This window comes from Danio aesculapii, chromosome 18 (genome assembly GCF_903798145.1).
Source record: "Danio aesculapii chromosome 18, fDanAes4.1, whole genome shotgun sequence".
Taxonomy (NCBI): domain Eukaryota; kingdom Metazoa; phylum Chordata; class Actinopteri; order Cypriniformes; family Danionidae; genus Danio; species Danio aesculapii.
In genome coordinates this window covers 45,807,763-45,827,230 of record NC_079452.1, presented here as the reverse complement: position 1 = coordinate 45,827,230, position 19,468 = coordinate 45,807,763, and the positions used below count along the sequence as shown (strand labels likewise).

The 19,468-nt window shown below is 34.6% G+C and overlaps 1 protein-coding gene and 1 non-coding gene across 5 annotated transcripts in view; both read left to right on the top strand.

Moving 5' to 3' along the window:
• Positions 1–2,881: 2,881 nt before the first annotated feature.
• Positions 2,882–2,953, top strand: trnaq-cug (transfer RNA glutamine (anticodon CUG)). The gene has a single exon. It is a non-coding gene; the product is annotated as a tRNA-Gln (tRNA).
• An 8,039-nt stretch (positions 2,954–10,992) lies between these two features.
• Positions 10,993–19,468, top strand: part of dennd4a (DENN/MADD domain containing 4A) — a 64,477-nt gene continuing 56,001 nt past the window's right edge. For all 4 annotated transcript variants that reach the window (XM_056477924.1, XM_056477923.1, XM_056477922.1 and 1 more), the window contains exon 1: positions 10,993–11,187. The gene's annotated coding sequence lies outside the window, so the exon portion shown is untranslated. The remainder of the gene's footprint in view (positions 11,188–19,468) is intronic.

The following is a 19,468-nucleotide window of genomic DNA, read 5'->3' as shown; positions in this document are numbered from 1 at the left end:
GATTCGTAAATACATAAATCCAATTCATACATTTAAAACACAATTCATAAATACACAAATCGAATTCGCAAATTCAATACACAATTTATATGCACAAATTCGTAAGTTCAAAACTTGATTCCTAAATACCCACATTCATTTAATAAGTTCAAAACACGATTTATAAATACACAAATTCAATACATAAGTTCAAACATGATTAAAAAACGCACAAATATAATTCATTAATTCAAAACACGATTCATAAATACACAAATTCATTTAGTAAGTTCAAAACACGATTCATAAATACACAAATCCAATTCTTAAATTAAAAAAATGATTTAGAAATGCACAAATTCAATTTGTAAGTTTAAAACACGATTCATAAATACACAAATCCAATTTATTTGGTAAAAATATTTATGATTTTGACTTGTGAATTCACGAATTGTGTGTTTGTAAATCCAAATTGGATTTTGTAAATGTGAACTGTGCTGTGCATGTATGAATTTTATTTTGTAAATGTTTTATTTTTTTAGACTGATCTGACTCCATAATGTATGCTATAAGGAGAGAAAATATTAATATTTTGAAAATATTTGGTTTCATTTAAGTTACATTGTAACACATTTTCTGCCCGCATTTTCTTTTTTTTATTTGCAAATATATTTAAATTTATATCTAATTTATATTACATTCATTCCTGTGAAAAAAAATACTATGTTAATTTATAGTAAAAACTACATTGTTCCATTACCTTCTATGGTAAAGTATATTATACAGTATATATTATAGCATTTACAACACTTTGTTAAGGAATGCTTCAGTAAGCTGTAATGTTAATTGTTAACTGATAAACTGTCATAAATACTTAAGTATAAATTACTTTTTAATACAGTAAACTGTGGTGGTGTATTGTAACGTATCGTTGTGGAAAACTACAGTATTTGTGTCATTTGCTTATATTATATATATATATATATATATATATATATATATATATATATATATATATATATATATATATATATATATATATATATTGCTTATAGTTTCAAGAGCAACTGTAGAATTACCACGACAGATTGTAATTCAAGTACTTTACTACAGTACAATACTACAGCAATTACTATGAATTATACAGTATTTTAATGTGCTTTATTTGTCTTATTTACTCGTATTCTTATGTGAATGACTTTATAATTGTTACAATAGCTCCTATTTTGGACTTTAATGGCTGCTTTCACATACATGCAATCTTTTCCTGGTAATTACTGGTAAATTGTAGTAAAGAGATCATGTGTGAACAAGCCCTTTTAAAATACCAGAAAATCTGTTCCTTCTCTTTTCTGCAATGAGAAGTTGTAACATGACCAGGAAATAGCAGGAATTCTGCTGTGTGTGAATGCAGGAGGAAAATAGTTGGTATGAGCCACATACAAGTTAAGAACACGCTGACATTCTGATGTACATTCTCTCCAGACTGCTTACGGAAATAAAAGCCTTTGCCCAGATGCAATTATTTGCTGCATATTAATCAGACAATGCTCATGTTCTTTCCTACTGTGGAAAAAATGTCACAGAACCTAGTAGCGATATTTAGAATCGATGTGTGAAATGTGAATGGATTGTCGATGTCTGTGTGAACAGTGCATTTTTTATTGTTTTTATTGTGTATTACTGTGTGGAAGGGGCTAATTGTTACATTTTGCCATTCTTCAGAATATCTCGTTTTGTGTTTAACAAAAGAAAGAAATACATCAAAGTTTTCTGTAAGTGAATGTGAGTGAATGGTTAAAAAAAATTGGTGAACTATCCCTTTAAATTTTTTAGACGTCAAATATGATAATGTCTAAGGGACCACCATTCTAAAATAGCTATACTATGCAGAGAGCTATATATAATATAATATAATATAATATAATATAATATAATATAATATAATATAATATAATATAATATAATATAATATAATATAATATAGATGGAAATAGTTTATTTCTTTAAGTTTAACCTATTATTATTGCACATTTTGTACATTTTTGTATTTAATTGTAAATTTATTTAGATTTATGGCTAATTTGTATTGCCCTCTTTTATACTTTTTTCTTGTTTTTTATTCATTTTAATCATTTTTTAAATCATTTATTTATTTATTTATTTATTTGACTTAATCATATTTTATATGTATTTATCATATTTATATTGTAATTTATATTTAGATTGTAATATTATTTCATTGCATTTTATAATTAATTATTATTAGGTTGTAATTTCATTTTAGTGCAACCATTTCATCTTTATACTTTATTTTATGTTAAATCTTATTTATCTTTTAATCTAGTGTTTTTTTTTAAAAGGTGATTTATATACACCAATATTTTGTATTAATAATTGTATGTTCTACTTAAATCATATTTTCTTAAAATGTTTACATTTAATTTTTTCTTCTTATTTTTTATTATTGTTTTATACTTGTTTCTTTTTATAACACATTTTTAATTGATCTTTTTAATGATTTTCTCCAAACACTGCGGTTGTCTGGCTAACACTACTTATTTCATTCATGATCTTTATTGTTAAAACTACAACTGCATGTTTGTGTGATGTTGCTGATGTTGTGATGGTTTTCTGTAGTGCACAAGAACACCGTAAGCACCATAGCAAGACACTTCGAAATATTTTTGGTTGACATGCAGTGAGAAATGACGCAAACGCTTATGTTCTTCATATTTATTTTTAAATTTGGCGTCTATGCGTGGGTTGTTTAGGTCGTGCAGCTAGGTGACAATGGTTAGAAGGAAACAACAAGCAACAACAAAGGAAACCACATATTTCATCGTTTCATGGCCGAGAGATGTATAGTCAAAGGCGGTAGATTTCCTCTATGCGTCAGAGCGGTTCCATGGTGTAATGGTTAGCACTCTGGACTCTGAATCCAGCGATCCGAGTTCAAATCTCGGTGGAACCTGCCTTTTAATCTTTTCTTAATAAGATTTGTTTGAATCGGCTGAATATCACAATGATAGTTATGGCATGACAAAAAAGGCATGTTTTGAATAACGACTTTTCTGTAAAAAGCTCAAAGTAAAGTTAGTAAAACACTGACATTGTAACTGCAGTTAGCGTCTTCTTTCTTCCTCTTCATTTTGCAAAATCAATAATCAGCTACAAAATTAAAAACTGAAATGTGTCAAACTGATTTTTCAAAAAGTAAGCCGTTCTGTAAAAGGCCTAACGTTTTATTTTCACACATAAAACATAGTATTATAAAAATAGAAACACTGCATATGAACACTAGGGTGCAGTGTTGTGCGTATCTTGAGTTATACACAAACCCCAAAATGGTTGGATGCTAGGCCCAAGGAACGTGTGAATAAATAACCAAGATGCTTTTCGAAGGTTTATTTTTAGTTAACTTGAGAAATTGTAGCTTAAGGACCCCTTGCTTACGTAGATGAAAGTGATGATGGGAAAGTCCTCATAATTCACAATGAAAGTGAAACTATTGCAGAATCATTTTAGCTACCTGTATTTCATTCATTCTGAGTGGATAGTTTGGTAATAACGAAACGTTTTAAACACGGACTGATCTTTTTGGATGCCACTAAAGGTATTTACTCATTTTGTAATTATAAAAGTATCATAATATTTGACTGAACAATGATAGCAACCAAGCCTGTGACTCATAATAGAGGACCATATGCATTTCCTGGCAATGCATACAAGACTTGTTTTACTGCCAATTTCAGATTAGCTAGGCGACCAATTGCATATTGTATGGAATGTATTTAGTGTTTAATACATGATTTGTCCAAAATTGTGTTGTCTTTCTTTTACAAATATTGTTTTCAAAAGCTTTATAAGGCAGCTTCCAACTATTCTTCGACTATTCCCACATGGTTAATAAATAATTTTTCTTTATCTGAAATATAACTATGCCCTTTTATTTTTATTTAATTTTTGTCTTATTACATTCAGAATAATCTAACAGGAAAACCAGAAAGCCCCAGTACAGGTACATTACTGTAAACTGCACAGGACTGATATCAGAGCTGCATTTTTGATGCATATTTTGTAAGTCTGCCAGTAATGTACTCTCACTGTTGCTGACTCATCTTTGAAAAAAATGTATCTGTTGGGCACTTGGGTGGTTTCCTGCAAAGCAAAACATGTTCTTATATAAACCAGTAGGTAATGCTTTTTATTTTAGCTTTTGAGAGCTAAATTGACAGTGTGCCAATTTTCTTTTGACCTTTTGCCACCATGTTTGTTTTTGATCGAGCACCTGCCTTTGAGAATCTTAGATGTGCGCACATTTCTGTTTCTTTAATATTTTTTATTTTTCACAATTAAATATTCAGATTTTAAAGAGATAGTTCATTCACAAAACATATTCATTCGCACTCGTTGCTGCAATATGCGCTTCTTTTTTCACTCTTAAAAATAAAGATTCCAAAAGGGGGATTTTGCAGTGATTCCAAAGAGGAACCACTGAAAAACTTCTTCAAAGAACCTCCCAGCAAACAGTTTATGAATAAACCATTCTCTTCATGTGAAAGGTTTAATAAAAATTTTAAACTCTTAAGAATTGCTTTTGTGCAGTGGAAGGTTTCCAAAAATGTCTATGAAATGTTATTATTGTACAGGCTAGTAGGGGGGTTCAGGTGGTTTGAAAGACCCACCCCCCACTGACACAGTCAAGAATTTGAGCTTTACATGTGCTTGTTTCTCCCATTTTTGACTGCTATGCCATCATAAACTGTGAAAATTACAGATAGAAGAAGACAAATTAAATTTTTGATTAATTGGCCAAATTCTGACTGAGAAAAGTTAAATGAGACAGTTTTTCTTTTTTAGTTTTGCCTTTAGGCTACACTTTTTAGTTTAAAACAAGTTTTTCCAGATTCCGATTTTTTTAAATGATGAATGATAATAAATTTGTATTTAAAATGTTTTTTTCCTGTTTCTTTATAATTTTTTATTTATTTAAAATGCTAATTTCATAACCTTATTTATAAAACTGTAATAATTTACAGTTTAAATGCAAATTTGTAAATTAATACTTCGTATAAAATAATATGGTAAGCACTTTGACAAAATTGTAGGAAATATTTTTAGTACATCAAAAAGTGTGGTTATGATGACCATCCCACAAGCTAACCCAGCAAAGATTAGTGCTGAAAATGTCACTAAAATGCAGTATTTAAACCTTGCATGAGGCAAATAACTGCAAAAAGGTTCACTTTTTCAGAAAAAAGAACCATCGCTTTCAATAGGCTGGCTACGGGCCTGTTGCAATGCCAAAAGAGAACCTTTATTCTTAAGATTGTTCTGTTAAAAGCAAAAAATAATGTGGGTAAGCTCTGTTGACTGTAACTACTGGCATCCAAATATTATGGCAATCATGGCTAACATTTGATGGCTATATTTGGTTACCAACATTTTTCAAAACTTTCTTTTTTAGTTCAATAAAAGAAGGAAATTCATACAAGTTTGGAACAAGTGGAGAGTGAGGATTTTAATGTAATGTTTGTTTTAGTTTTAGAAAGAAAGACAGAAAGTTATGATTTATTATATGATTAAAATAAATACTAGATGGAGAAAACACGTTTAACAAGAAGTAGTTATTGTAGATTATAAAGTTTTTCAGCTTTCTTGAGCGTAGAAGTATAATGTCATAGCCTCTTCAACTTCTAGTGAAAGTGCTAGTTTAGCAAGTGAGCGTTTATTGAATGGTTTATGCTTCAGGATAGTGGTTCTCAACCACATTGTTGGAGGACCACCAGCACTGCATGTTTTGGATGTCTCCTTTGTCTGTCACACCCATTTCAGGTCTTTCAGTCTCTGCTAATGAGCTGATGATCAGAATCAGGTGTTTTTGGTTAAAAAGACATGGACAGAGATAGCGGTCCTGCGGAAACGTGGTTGAGAAACACTGCTTTAGGAGGTCACTGTTCTGAAACTCTATTTTCCTAAAATCTCTTTTGTTATCCTATGCATATTTGTATGTTTTCATTTTCATTTTCTGTTATTAAAATAACTTTTGTCATATAAGTTTTAATGTAATTTGTTGTAATTTAAGGAAAATGAAATAGCAACTGCTGTAAATAGCAAAACTATACAGAAACCTCTTGTCACAGTAAGTCAGACTTTATGAAACAAAACCAAAAAAAAACTGAGATAATACACAGGAAATGAGCCATAACAACTTTTTAAACCGAAGACAACACCAAACGAAGAGAGAACAAAACTAAGGATTTAAATAAGCAAGAAAATGAACCCATCAACTAAGGTGTTAACAGGCATAACAACATCCCCAATATAATAAAGACATTTTCAAAGTCAGCTTCAGTCCAATACCTGGAATCCTTTATTCATTCCCCTAACTCCACACAGAAATGCCAACTGGTCCAGCCGGGACTCGAACCAGCGACTGTCTTGCTGTGAGGCAACAGTGCTAACCACAGAGCCACCGTGCCACCCAACATGGAATCATCTGTTCATAATTATTTGATTTTCTAAAAGATTATTTACTTATTTTGCAGGCATTTATTCAAACAATATGATCCACTCACTTAAATTCACATTTCAAATGTAGATTTATTAGTCATTCCAGTCATACCGAAGCACACAGTGAAGCATAACAACATTTCTTCAGCTCCACAGGGAAATTTAAGAGACGCTTTTGTACTGTAGGCACAAACAGAATACACACACAGAGTGCAACACATAAACAGGATTTTGTGAAGCACATGCATCAAAAAGTAAGTGCAGACATGTCAGTTTTGACAACATTTTCAGTGCAAAAATAAGTACTGCCGAGCATCACAATGACAAATCAAATTGCAAATAGTATTTCAAACAAGCACATTTGTAGCCTTACAAATACATCACTACATTTAAATGAATGTGTAAATTTGTGTTTAAATGTGTATTCTGGCAGAGCCCTGTGGTCTTCATCAAACTCTATGATAGACAGAGACGTGTGGCAACACCCTTCAAATCCTAATCAGTTTGTTTAGCTGATTCCATGACATGCATTAAGCCTAACTGCAGACCTGCAAACTCAAGCAATACAACACCTCTGTAACAATGTAAAGGCTTATAAGTGCAAAAACAATGCAAAATGTTGGACTCGGCTCTCCACATCGACTAATGCAATGAAGTTTCAGATTTAGACTCATGTGACCCTGGAGCACAAAACCATGCAGTCTTATGTTGCACAGGTATATTTTTAGCAACAACAATAGCCAACAACAGACACCAATACATTGTAAAATTATTCATTTACTTATGCCAAAATTATTTGAATGTTGAGTAAAGATCACGTTCCATTTAGATATTTTGTACATTTTCTACTGTAAATATATAAAATAGTACTGAATAGTACTAGTATTATTGAATAGTACTGTTTCCTATTGGAAGTATATCACATGTAGTAATATGCATTGCTAAGAACTTAATTTGGACAATTTTAAGGGAGACTTCCTCCATATTTAGATTTTTATGAACCCTCAGAATCCAGGTTTTCAATTAGTAATTTCAGCCAAAAATGTCATATCATACCAAGCCATACATCAGTGGAAAGCCTATTTATTCAGCTCATTCATTTTGATGTATTTAAAGTTTTAGAAATCTCAGTTTAAAAAAACGGCACTTGACTGGTTTTGTGTTCCAGGTCATGTAATTCACTGCAATAAAAAACAGTTTGCAGTCACATCAACCACCCCAAAGAACTGCTAAGGAACCACAAACAAAAATAGAACACACACACAATACACACTCCAAAGAACTGCTAAAGAACCACAAACACAAATAGAACACACACACAAAACACACACTCCAAAGAACTGCTAAAGGACCACAAACACAAATAGAACACACACACAAAACACACACTCCAAAGAACTGCTAAAGAACCACAAACACAAATAGAACACAAAACACACACTCCAAAGAACTGCTAAAGAACCACAAACACAAATAGAACACACACACAAAACACACACTCCAAAGAACTGCTAAAGAACCATAAACACAAATAGAACACACACACAAAACACACACTCCAAAGAACTGCTAAAGAACCACAAACACAAATAGAACACAAAACACACACTCCAAAGAACTGCTAAAGAACCACAAACACAAATAGAACACACACACAAAACACACACTCCAAAGAACTGCTAAAGAACCACAAACACAAATAGAACACACACACAAAACACACACTCCAAAGAACTGCTAAAGAACCACAAACACAAATAGAACACAAAACACACACCCCAAAGAACTGTTAAAGAACCAATTTGTGTGTGCGCGCATATGTACACTGGTTTTGGTGGTTTACAAGGGCAGACAATTTGTATGACATGCATTATCTATAGATATTACAATCCTGAGGTGGTTTATGGGGACACGCCCTGTGTCCTGGTAATTCAAAACTGTTAAAAATCATACTCAACAAAATGTCTTCAAATTAAAAATCACCAGAGGTTTCCTCAGTGGGTTGAGTTTGGGGTTATTGTTCCAGTAATGTGATATAATACTCAGTTTTTAGAGTATAAAATACATTACACTAAGGGAGTGTAAGTGTGTGTGTGCGTGTGTGTATTTGGGTGGTCGGCAAGTAACCTTTAGAACCACATAGCTGTAGGACTGTAACTTGAGGGGCTTATAGATGTCCTAATCCGTCTGATGTTTATAGTTTTTTCACAGCCAGCTGGGTGGTCAGTCAGCATCCACTTCAACTGCTTTATTAAATCATTTATCTGTGTTTTAGAAGTGTCTCCTTGATGAAGAAACCTGAAGCAATCTGGCCCATCTTGGCCTTCATTAGTTGTACTCTCCAGAGTGTTTGCAGCACCTCTTGATCTCTGAACCTTCTGGACAAACATTCTCCTGCAGCACATTTACAGCCACACACATCTTCTAGATTAGAATTGCACATGTCCACAAATATGGTCTTTCCAAGTTCAGTTTCCAACTTTTGTGAGGCTATTGTTTACAGATCCTGTTATTTTTGTCAGGGGATTTGTTGAAGGAAAAGGCTATTGTCATGTTTTTCAGCGAGCTGAGAAGCTGTTGCTTGCTGAAGATGTATGAGGCAATCCAGCCTCATCAGACCACCTAGAATGGCATGGAACATCTGAGTCAGTGGCACATTTTGTTGGCAGTCACGCCATTAACTAGAAAAGAATGTCTGCAAAATCTGTCTGATGAGGGCAGTATTACATTTTAGAAGTGCTGCTAGAGCAGCAGTGAAGGACTGGGTTTTGCAAACAAACTTCAGTGGTCCCTCAGGGTCTTTACTCTCTATAACTCTGCCCTTGGTTGATATGCGCAGGAGGTTTTCTCTATAAACTGAACTATTCATATTGTGCTGCTCCATGCAATGACTGCTAATGGACTTAAACAATTGTAATAATACAAAATAGAAATAAAATACTTTGGCTTATATGGTCAATCCATATGGAGGTTTTAATGGCTAAGGTCAGTATTCAGTTCAATTCATGTATATGTATATTATGTATATAGCTCTTTTCACTATATAGACAAACACTGAAGAGCAAATCCACCAAAGCGCAGCTCTACAAGTCCCGATCCAAGCAAGTCGGTGGTAACAGTGGCGAGGAAAAAAAACTTCACCAATTGACAAACTGAAGGTAAAAAACTAGGCTCTGTTGGGCACAACTATTATTCTTCTGGCCAAACTTCCTGTGTGGAGCTGCAATCTAGGTGCCGGAGGCAGGAGAAGCTCGATGTCCATCATGGAGAAGCTGCAGGTGTGAGTAGGTCATTAGTGGAGGGTCAGGAATCAATGCGGGGACTCGTCTGTCACTGTGGTCTTTCAGGAATCAGTCTCATGCACTGCATTCCTCCATGACGACCACAGCATCAACTCGGGATACGGTCTGGTCCAGGATAATGGATATCTTGGGATCATCTCTTCACAGGTCTTGGATTGCATCAATAGCGCTGCATAGTCTCTAGGGACCTCGAAATGAGTATCCCCAGGTGGAAATAGAGAATAAAGAAAAATAATTAACGTAGCTGCTGTTCATAGTGTATAAAACGAGATGCAAAAATGAAGTGTTATAAATTAAAATAGCAGTTATAGAAACAAAAATAGAAACAAACATGTAAAGCAAATGAAAGCTTCTAACACAATGTCTAGTGTATTAAGGAGGAGTGTGTCCTACAGGTGGTTGTCAAGCCAGCTCACCTGCGTGGAGCACATTCATGCATCATACTATTATGAGATGCTTTGTGTGCATGCTTTACTAAAAAGATAAGTCTTTAATCTAGTTTTGAACTGAGAGAGTGTGTCTGAGCCTCGAACATTAGCAGGAAGGCTATTCCAAAGTTTAGGAGCCATAATATTTGTTAGCTATAAAACAATATTTAATCTAAACAGAGACTATATAATATGTACTATATATACAAAATTAAGATTCAAACAAAAAAAAAAGCTTAAAACTATTATAAATATATCAATGAGTTTAAATTTGATGTACTAAAATGTAAATACCGATGATCAAAAACAACTTTTCTAATACTAACTAAACCATTTAACTAATGGAAATGCAAAACAAAAATAAAGGCTTATTTAAATCATTAAGAAAAAACAACAATAACACTTCCTTTTTAACTTTAAGTTAATTTGCCAAACATCTTCTAATTTATTCAACTCTCCTTCACATAAAACACATATTAAAGCACAGAAAATGAAATTCACTCATTTGTAGCCCTCACATAAGTCCAAGCATTTCTATTCATGTTGTTTATCACAGTCTGTATCATTAAATCCAACATTTTCAAACACAAGTCTGTCAATAACGTTCAGATTGCCAGTCTTTATATGGACTACCTGTGGACGCCTCCACATTAAAATCAGCGACAGTCCCCGGAATGTTCAAATGACGTCACAGCTTGCTGGAAGTCACGTGGCCCGCTGGCAGGTTTTGATAAGCGCTTGCGCGACTCTAGAGCTGAGCGCATCTCTGAAAGGGTACAGAGGAGATGAGGCACTGCCCTCCCTGAGGGATGTTTATACGTGATGAAGGAATATTAATTTATTTGTCTGATGAAAATGGATGGAAATACATAAAGACATTCTTCCGTCCAGTGATTAACGATCAAAATAACGGTGCGCGTGTCCATGAGCCTGTCCTCAGAATCGTCGTCCTACTGAAAACAGTGAGTGTTCATTGCTCATATCTATTTAATGCTTACGGACATTTATACGCCTTCTTAGAGATTAAAAACGTGAAATTGTGTTTAGTGACGATACATTTGATGCATTTTAAAGCAATATGCTTTAATACATATACAAATAACCAGCATTGGAGTGACTGCTGTCATCACGCGTTGACAATTGTTCGCTTGTTTTGATCCTGGTCGTGTATTCACACTCCATGTGACGATGTCTCACACGGTATTATTGTGAAGCTCGTTTAAAATATGTTTCTGTTTATGTAATTTAGCATATGAGACGTCCAGTTTAAATACACCGTGGCCCTTATGATTTACGAGTTATTGTATGACTGACCCAGCCCAGCTGTCTGGATGCAGTATCATCTTCATATGTATTTCACCATGTTCTCTCGTTTTTTAGTGCAATGTCCTATCATTGCTGGCACCTACAATGAAAAAGTCATCACTTCCAATGCCAGAACTGGTGTGATATGTGGTCTGCAGAGCCATAACCACCATAAACATTGAATTATATGAATTGCTTATGTGTAAATATTATAAAATTGATTGGTAAATTGGTACGTTTTGTCCTTCCAGGACGACAAAGTTACAAAGACAGACAAATTTCTGTCGTCTGATGTGATAATGTTATGGTTGGTTGTTCGTAATTAACCTGGCAGAACAATCTATGAAAAATTTGCCAAAGTATTTCAGAGAGGTTATGGAGGATTACAGAAAGCATCCTTCATGTGGTGATTTAGCCATGATTCTGGATTTAGAGTCGGTTGTGATTTTAAATCTGATTTCAGATAAATCTGAAATGATGTATTAAGCTTATATTTTATGTTAAACTGTGATATTTGCTGTTAACCTTTATGAACAGAAGCATGAATACAATTTTTAAGTATGCCGTATTTCACCAGTCTTTTGCTTGTGGTCATTTTTAGCTGTTCATTTGATGATTTAAGGGCTAGTTCACCCAAATAATGAATTGGCTTTTAATTTACTCATTGTTAGACCATACCAGATCTGGGTTACTTTTGGCCCTCAGTAGAACAAAAAAACCCAGAAGATTTTAAGCTAAAACTGTGGTTCTTGGTAATTCTTAAAATATAACGTACATTTTATATAGATGAATATACATATACGTGTATATACAGACAAAACAAACTAAACGCAAATGTCTCTTTGTGATCCCTTTAAGTCTAACTAAACAGTCTGTGTTTGTCCAACTTCTGTAATGGATGCCTTGGATTTAGCTGGGTGTTCCTTTACATTGCATCATGATATTACAGTAAATGTTACGTTAATGTGAACCGTCTGTTTGGACATTGACTAACAAGATTCTTGGCTGCTTTTTGTCTTCTCATTCACTTTGGGAAGGGGCTGAAATTGTTTTGAAACTCTGGGCATTTGCCAGAATTTGTCCACTAGACATCAGGTTGTGTAAAATGCATTACTTTAAAACAAAAAGCCAAAGTCTTCAAAAGCCAAACGTTACCGAATCAGAACAGTACAGTAAAAGAGAAGAATTACTGCCTGCCCTGTACCTTGGTAAAGTCTCCCGACAAAACATTTCCACATAGAAATAGCTTGCCTGCCTCCTCCTATCCAAAGTATGCAGATGTCTGCTTGTTTCCCGGCATGGTGCAAAGGAATCAAATGTCCGCCCTGAGTCTTAAGCAGGACCAGATGCTCGGCCAAATGTTCCCCGTGCTTGTGTTTTCCTCCAGGCCTCCCTGCTGTCCCAGAACTGTGTAGTATCAGAAGCCTGTTGGTCCATGGAGCCCTCGCTCAGGACCGCAGCTTCAGCACAGCTGGATAAGATCATGCTCATTTTTACGGGCAGGCTGTTAAATTGGCTTATCCTGTGGCTCCTACACGCCACAGGTTGGTGAAAGAAGGGCACGGCTTATCATGTCAAGCATGTCTCCTACAGCAGCACTGAGATAAACTTATTAGAAAATGGGATGCTGCACTTTGTTTGTTTAGTACAAGATGTTTTCCCTGATATAATGAGTCATGTTAAGCTACGCACTCAGTGGTAAAGAGGGTTGGTGTAAATCAGGGGTGTCAGACTCATTTTAGGTCAAGGCCCAGATTGGGGAAAACATCACATGAGAGCTGTTTTTTATTTTTAATAATGTATGCACCGTATTAAACATCTGTGAAATTTGCAGTAAAACAGACTGTACTATAAGCTGATGTAAATACTAATATATTGAAGGTACAAATGCTTATTTACCAATCATGTAACATACATTCATAATCTCAAAACACAACACAATGCACAGCCTGATCTCATAAGGAAAGTAAATATTTAATGTTTTGAAGGTTTGAAAAAGACATATGATAATGTACAATTTTTACACGACCAACCCTCCCCCCCAAACCCAACCATTGTTTACTGCAAAAAATGCTTTTCTTACTTAGATTTTTTGTCTTGTTTATAGTCTGAATATCTGAATATTCTTAAATCAAGAATAGTTTTCTAGACAAGCAAAACTTATTGTCCTGATTTAAGAAAAAAAAAATTAAAACAAGCAAAATAATCTGCCAATGTATAATAATAATATGCCAATCTTTTAAGTCGCAAACAAGTTTATTTTTCTTACCCCATAGGCAGATTATTTTGCTTGTTTTAAGGAAAAACTCACTCAATTTGGGCGCATTATTTCTTAAAACAAGATAATATTTTTTACTTGTCTAGAAAATGCTTCTTGGTTTAAGAATGTGTAGATATTTGGACTAGAAACAAGACAAAACCTCTGGGCAAGAAAAGCATTTTTAGTAGTACTAAACTGCACAAAAGAGATCATACAAATTCATATGAATTAAACATGTTTTGAATTGTCGTGAGATAACGTTGATGCATTGAATAGTTCAAAATGAAGGTAAAATGTGTAAAAATCATTACAGAAAATTCCTTCATAGTAACATACATTTTCTTAGTGTGCACAAGAGTAAAAAAGCATGACAGTTATAAACAACACAGAAATAATGCCAACAAGTAATGTAGTGGCATAGGGTGAAACTTTAAATCTTAATATCTTGTAATAAACAACTAAGATGAAAATATATATATATGTCATTAAAAAACATTGTTTTTTTAGCTGTAAAATATCTTTGCAAGTAATTTTTACTTGTGTTACATTAAACTGACTTCAGTTAAAACTTGTATAACTAATAAATCAAGTAGAAATGCGGTTAACTTGTCGGCGCCAGTAGCCTAGTGGTTAAGTGCGTCGACATATAGCACCATGGTGCTCACAGCGACCCGAGTTTGATTCCCATTTTGAGGTCCTGTGCCAATTCTTCCCCTCTCTCTGCTCCCAATGCTTTCCTGTCTGTTCTCTACTTTCCTATCACAATAAAAAGTTTAACCCCCCCCCAAAAAAAAATAATTATAACAAAGGAAATACAGTTACCTTAGTGATCATTCTGGAAATGTATGTCAAAGATTTGTAAATTAAAAGATGACCCATTTTCATATCCAAACCTGTAAATTGATTACTGCACAATTACATGAAATATCCTTTCAGATGCATTAGTTTTCATGTAATTAGCAGGTTTGTTGAAAAATTATGATAATATTAATCATATTTATAACATTAAAGTATTATAATTACATAACCTATATATCTATATTATTTTATATTATTTATTAATTATGCACAGCACACTGTCTTGTAGCATTTGATGATGCTTTATTAAAAAATATTCAGCAATCAAAAAACCAACGGATGAGTTCCCATGCAAAAACCTCTGAGCCGTCTGAGATTTTCTTCTAAAATTAGCGGTATTCCAAGACTCCTATATTTATGTTCACTAATTTCACATTAAAGGCAATGAAAATAACATCAATTTACATAAAAAGGAAATTACTCAACTTATACATAGTAGTCTGAGAAAATTCATCATTTTAGGAGAACATTTTAGATGGCACTTGCATGGTTTTTGCATCTGAACTCTTCATGTGTTGTTTAGGACTTAAATCATGCATATTCACTTGATTAATAAATAAGTTTTAGCATATTTTATGCAGCATTTTTCTAGATATTATGTTATGTAATAATACATAAAAAATGTTCCCCTTCCTTTTTTTATTGGAGCAGTACATTGTGTTCTGGTCCTCCTAAATCACATCACAGGACACAGTCTCACGACGCGCAGATTTATGTCCATTGTGTGAGGCTGGTTTCTTATTCTGAGGAGTCACTCTGTTGCGTCGTGCCTTATGTGCCGTGTGTACTGGTACTGTCTGGTCATTTACACTGGAAAAAGGAACCATTGATCTCTTACTCCACTGCTTTGGAATGACGAATCTAAAGTCGGTCAGAGATGAGAGAAGTAAAGGAGTTCCTCATTTCTGGGATGCTGCAGTTTTCGCATATGGGTGCCAGGATTTCCGCTGCGTAGGACTCATGCTGTTTTTTTCTGATGAAATAGACATTTTCAACGCACTTCCGGACAATTTTTGAGTCTCTCTTTGACGTTACCATGGAGTTTCTCAATAAAGGAGTGACTTCCTATTAGTTGTCTGAAAAAAGTGTTGAGTCAGTGCAAGAGTGTCTATAATTGCATCACATAACAATGAAATGTGCCTGAGGGCTTTTCAGTCTGCGATGTGCCTGACTGTAATAATGGTATAATTCTCAGCAATTACATTCATATTTGACTTGATTTTAGCCTTAATCTGTCTCTAAAGTTACGCTTGGTCTTCCTTTCCTCCCCAGCAATTGTTATTTAAATGATACGATTGCGATGCCCTCATTATCTCTATCAAAAGAGACAGCTTTCTGCTTATCCGTGACTCATGTTTATTAGTTTTATGTAAGTATTTCTCTCCCCCTTACGTTTTTAAGGCGAATGATGAATATTTGCTGGCTTTTCTTCATGGTTGCCATGGTGAGGATTATAATTTCTCTGTGCTGATGGTAGAGAGGGCACAGCCAGCCTCTGCGGATGGCGTGGTTGTTGGACCGAGAGATTATGTCTATATATAATCCTAAATCTCTCACGTAACATGTGACACATCTGCTGCATTTTTCTCCTTGCTGCGACTTTCTGTGGGGTCTAAGGAGTGTGATTTCAATCTTGACTGATGTTTTATTATTCATCCAAGTTGATTGACTGAAATGTTTGCCTTGCGTTGTGGTGTTTTTGAGCCTGCATGATATATGAAAGTAATGTAGAAGAAACACCTGGAACAAAATATGCATGAGCCTCTTTGTTTTTGGTGGTCATGGGGCACAGAGAGAGAGTGTCCTAGAGACCCCTCCTTCAAATCCTAAAGGTTTATGAGGATGAGAAGGATTAGAGTTATAAGGCTTGTATTTATTTTCGGCATCAAACTGCGATCGTGAAACCTATTGAAGACTTGTTATAATTTTCTAAATATATGAAAGAAACAGCAACTTCTGCTTTTGTGTGTCATGAGCGTCACTGGTTCCTCATAAGATAAACTTCATCACTTCGACACTTTGCAAAAGAACTAGTCAGTAGGTCAGTTTCAATTCCTAAGCTTTTAAGCCGTGTCCCGTGACTCTGTTGGCCATTACTGTAAATCACAGAGGAGCCATTGGCCATAAAGCCGAAAGCCATCAAAGACCTTTCAGATGATGTCTGGTCCGCTGTAATGACAATGGTTCTGCAAATTTCTCACAGTTTTAGTCTCATGATTTGGTTCACTTTAGTACTTGTGCTGTCAAAAAATTATCTTTTGTATTGAACGATAACGATACATATTTAAGTATAAATTGTTAATGCTTCCAGATTTAAAAGAGTACCCCAAGTATGACTGGCACAACATATTTTCTGCTAATAAATTTTCAGTGGCTGAAAATTCAGTACATCTCTAATATTAACACACTTTTAGATTCCAATTGTTGCACATTTCTGCTATGTGATTGGCTCTTAAATCAATATGGAGTAAAAAAGTCCAGAGCTGGGTGACGCGGTGGCACAGTAGGTAGTGCTCACAGCAAGAAGGCCGCTGGTTCAGGCCTCGGCTGCATCAGTTAAAGTTTCTGTGTGGAGTTTGCATGTTCTCCCTGCGTTTGCATGAGTTTCCTGTGGGTGCTCCGGAGGAAGGTGAATTGGGTAAGCTAAAATTGTCCATAGTGCAAGTGCATGAGTGTGAATGGATGTTTCCCAGAGATGGGTTGCAGCTGGAAGGGCATCCGCTGTGTAAAACATATGCTGGATAAGTTGGTGGTTCATTCTGCTGTGGCGACCCTAGATTAATAAAGGGACTAAGCCGGAAAGAAAATAAATAAATGAATGAATGAAAGTCCAAAGCTTATCATTGTTATTTTTTTTATATAATAATTTTTGGGGGGTTTTCACTTTTATTATATAGGAAAGTAGAGAGTATTGACAAGAAAGCGTGGGGAGCAGAGAGGGGAAGGATCGGCATAGGACCGAGAGGCGGGAATCGAACTCTGGTTGCTGCAAGCACCGGAGTGCATGTGTTGACGCACTAACCACTACACCACTGGCGCCGACCTTATCATTGTTATTGACATAAATTTTATCGCGATCCGATGTTATAACGTTTATCGGCCCAGCCCTAATGGTTGATATTTACAATACTAAATCTATAATAAGTAAAGTGCAGAATAATTGTTGTTTAATTATCAGCGGACATTACTCATATATTGACATTTGTTTTCACAAAAGTCATTCGAAATAGTAACAATTTATTTGAACAGGGCATTTATAGGATTGTCATAAAACCTTTATAAACATGATATGACGTGTTGAAATATAGGAGATGAGATTTTCTGCATGCTTATGACAATGCCATTAAGTGACATTCGCACAATTCCATCATTTTAAATGCAACTGTTTGAGATGTCTTTGTTATGACAACTTGACATTACCAACCAAGACAACATAACTTGTCATGAGGCCATTATAATTATCATGAATTGTATAACAGTGTCATTACAACTACAGTGGTCATTAAAATGTTATTAAATATTATTGTCACTGTTATAAAATTATTTGACACTTTTAATGAGACTTATTATACCAAATTCAGTTTGTTCCACAAAAAAAAGTGATCAGAAAAATATTCATCACACCATAACATTGGGCTCATGACAGTCATGTTTATGACGGCTTTATGACAAGCTATGTCCATTCATTGATTAATTTTCTTTCCGACTTAGTCCCTTTATTTATCAGGGGTAGCCACAGCGGAATGAACCGTCAGACAAGCTATGTTGTCTTGGTAACTTCAAGTTGTCATGACAAAAACCTCTCAAACAATGTCACATTTGCATTTAAAATGACGTAAGTGAGTGACACTTAACGTCAGTTGTTTTTATGATTGTTGCTATTGCGACACTTTATGTGGTCAACAAACATACTGGAATTTCAGTGAATACTTGCTTCACAGACATAAGAAATATATCCACATAAAGCTTAAAATCTGTACTTTTAAATTAACCAAGTGCACTTGAAAACAAAAGTTGTCTGGTTTTGTAATCTGTATGAAACTAACACGAGGTACAGGTACAGGTACGAACATGAGTAGTACAGGAGCTACTCAAATGCCCACAAACTTGGAAACAAAGAGTCATTTCTGGAAGAGAGTTGCCATTAAGAACAGGTTGTGAATTCCTTCGAAGAGCAGCGTGATCAGACGATCATTATTCAGAGCATAATAATGTTATGAATGGCCATTAATGCGGTTGGTGTTGTGATCTTATTCCTTTCGAGTGCGCATGTGCATCGGCTCGGGAAACCTGAAAAAACGTATAGAAATTAAACTTATGAGACAGGTGTTATTAAATTTTATTGGTGGTTCCAAATATGTAATGTAATTGTAAGCTTATCAAACAGTTTTGGAGAATTTGATGTTTTCCCATTCAGACAGAATGCCCGAGTATACTGCCCGAGAGGCATTTCAAAGATGGCCACCGAGTGAAATGACTTGCCTTAAAGAGACTTTGATAAAATCTCATTTATATGCTTTGCATGTCATGATTATGAATGTGTTATGAAACCCCCTTCAAGTGAAGTAACAGGAGCATAAAGAATCCTGTTATTACAACATTATGACAACCTTAATAAATGTTAGAAATGTTAGTAGTAATGGCTGCTGGAATAAACTAAACAAGTTTACTTGAAAAAAAAAACATAACTATAAAACTATTACTGATTTTATTATATGTTGTATTATACAAGAACCATTGCACCTCTTGATGGGGTGAGTTGAGGTCGAATAACTGTTGGAGATAACTGTTTATTTAGCCTATCTGTCAGTGATTTGTTG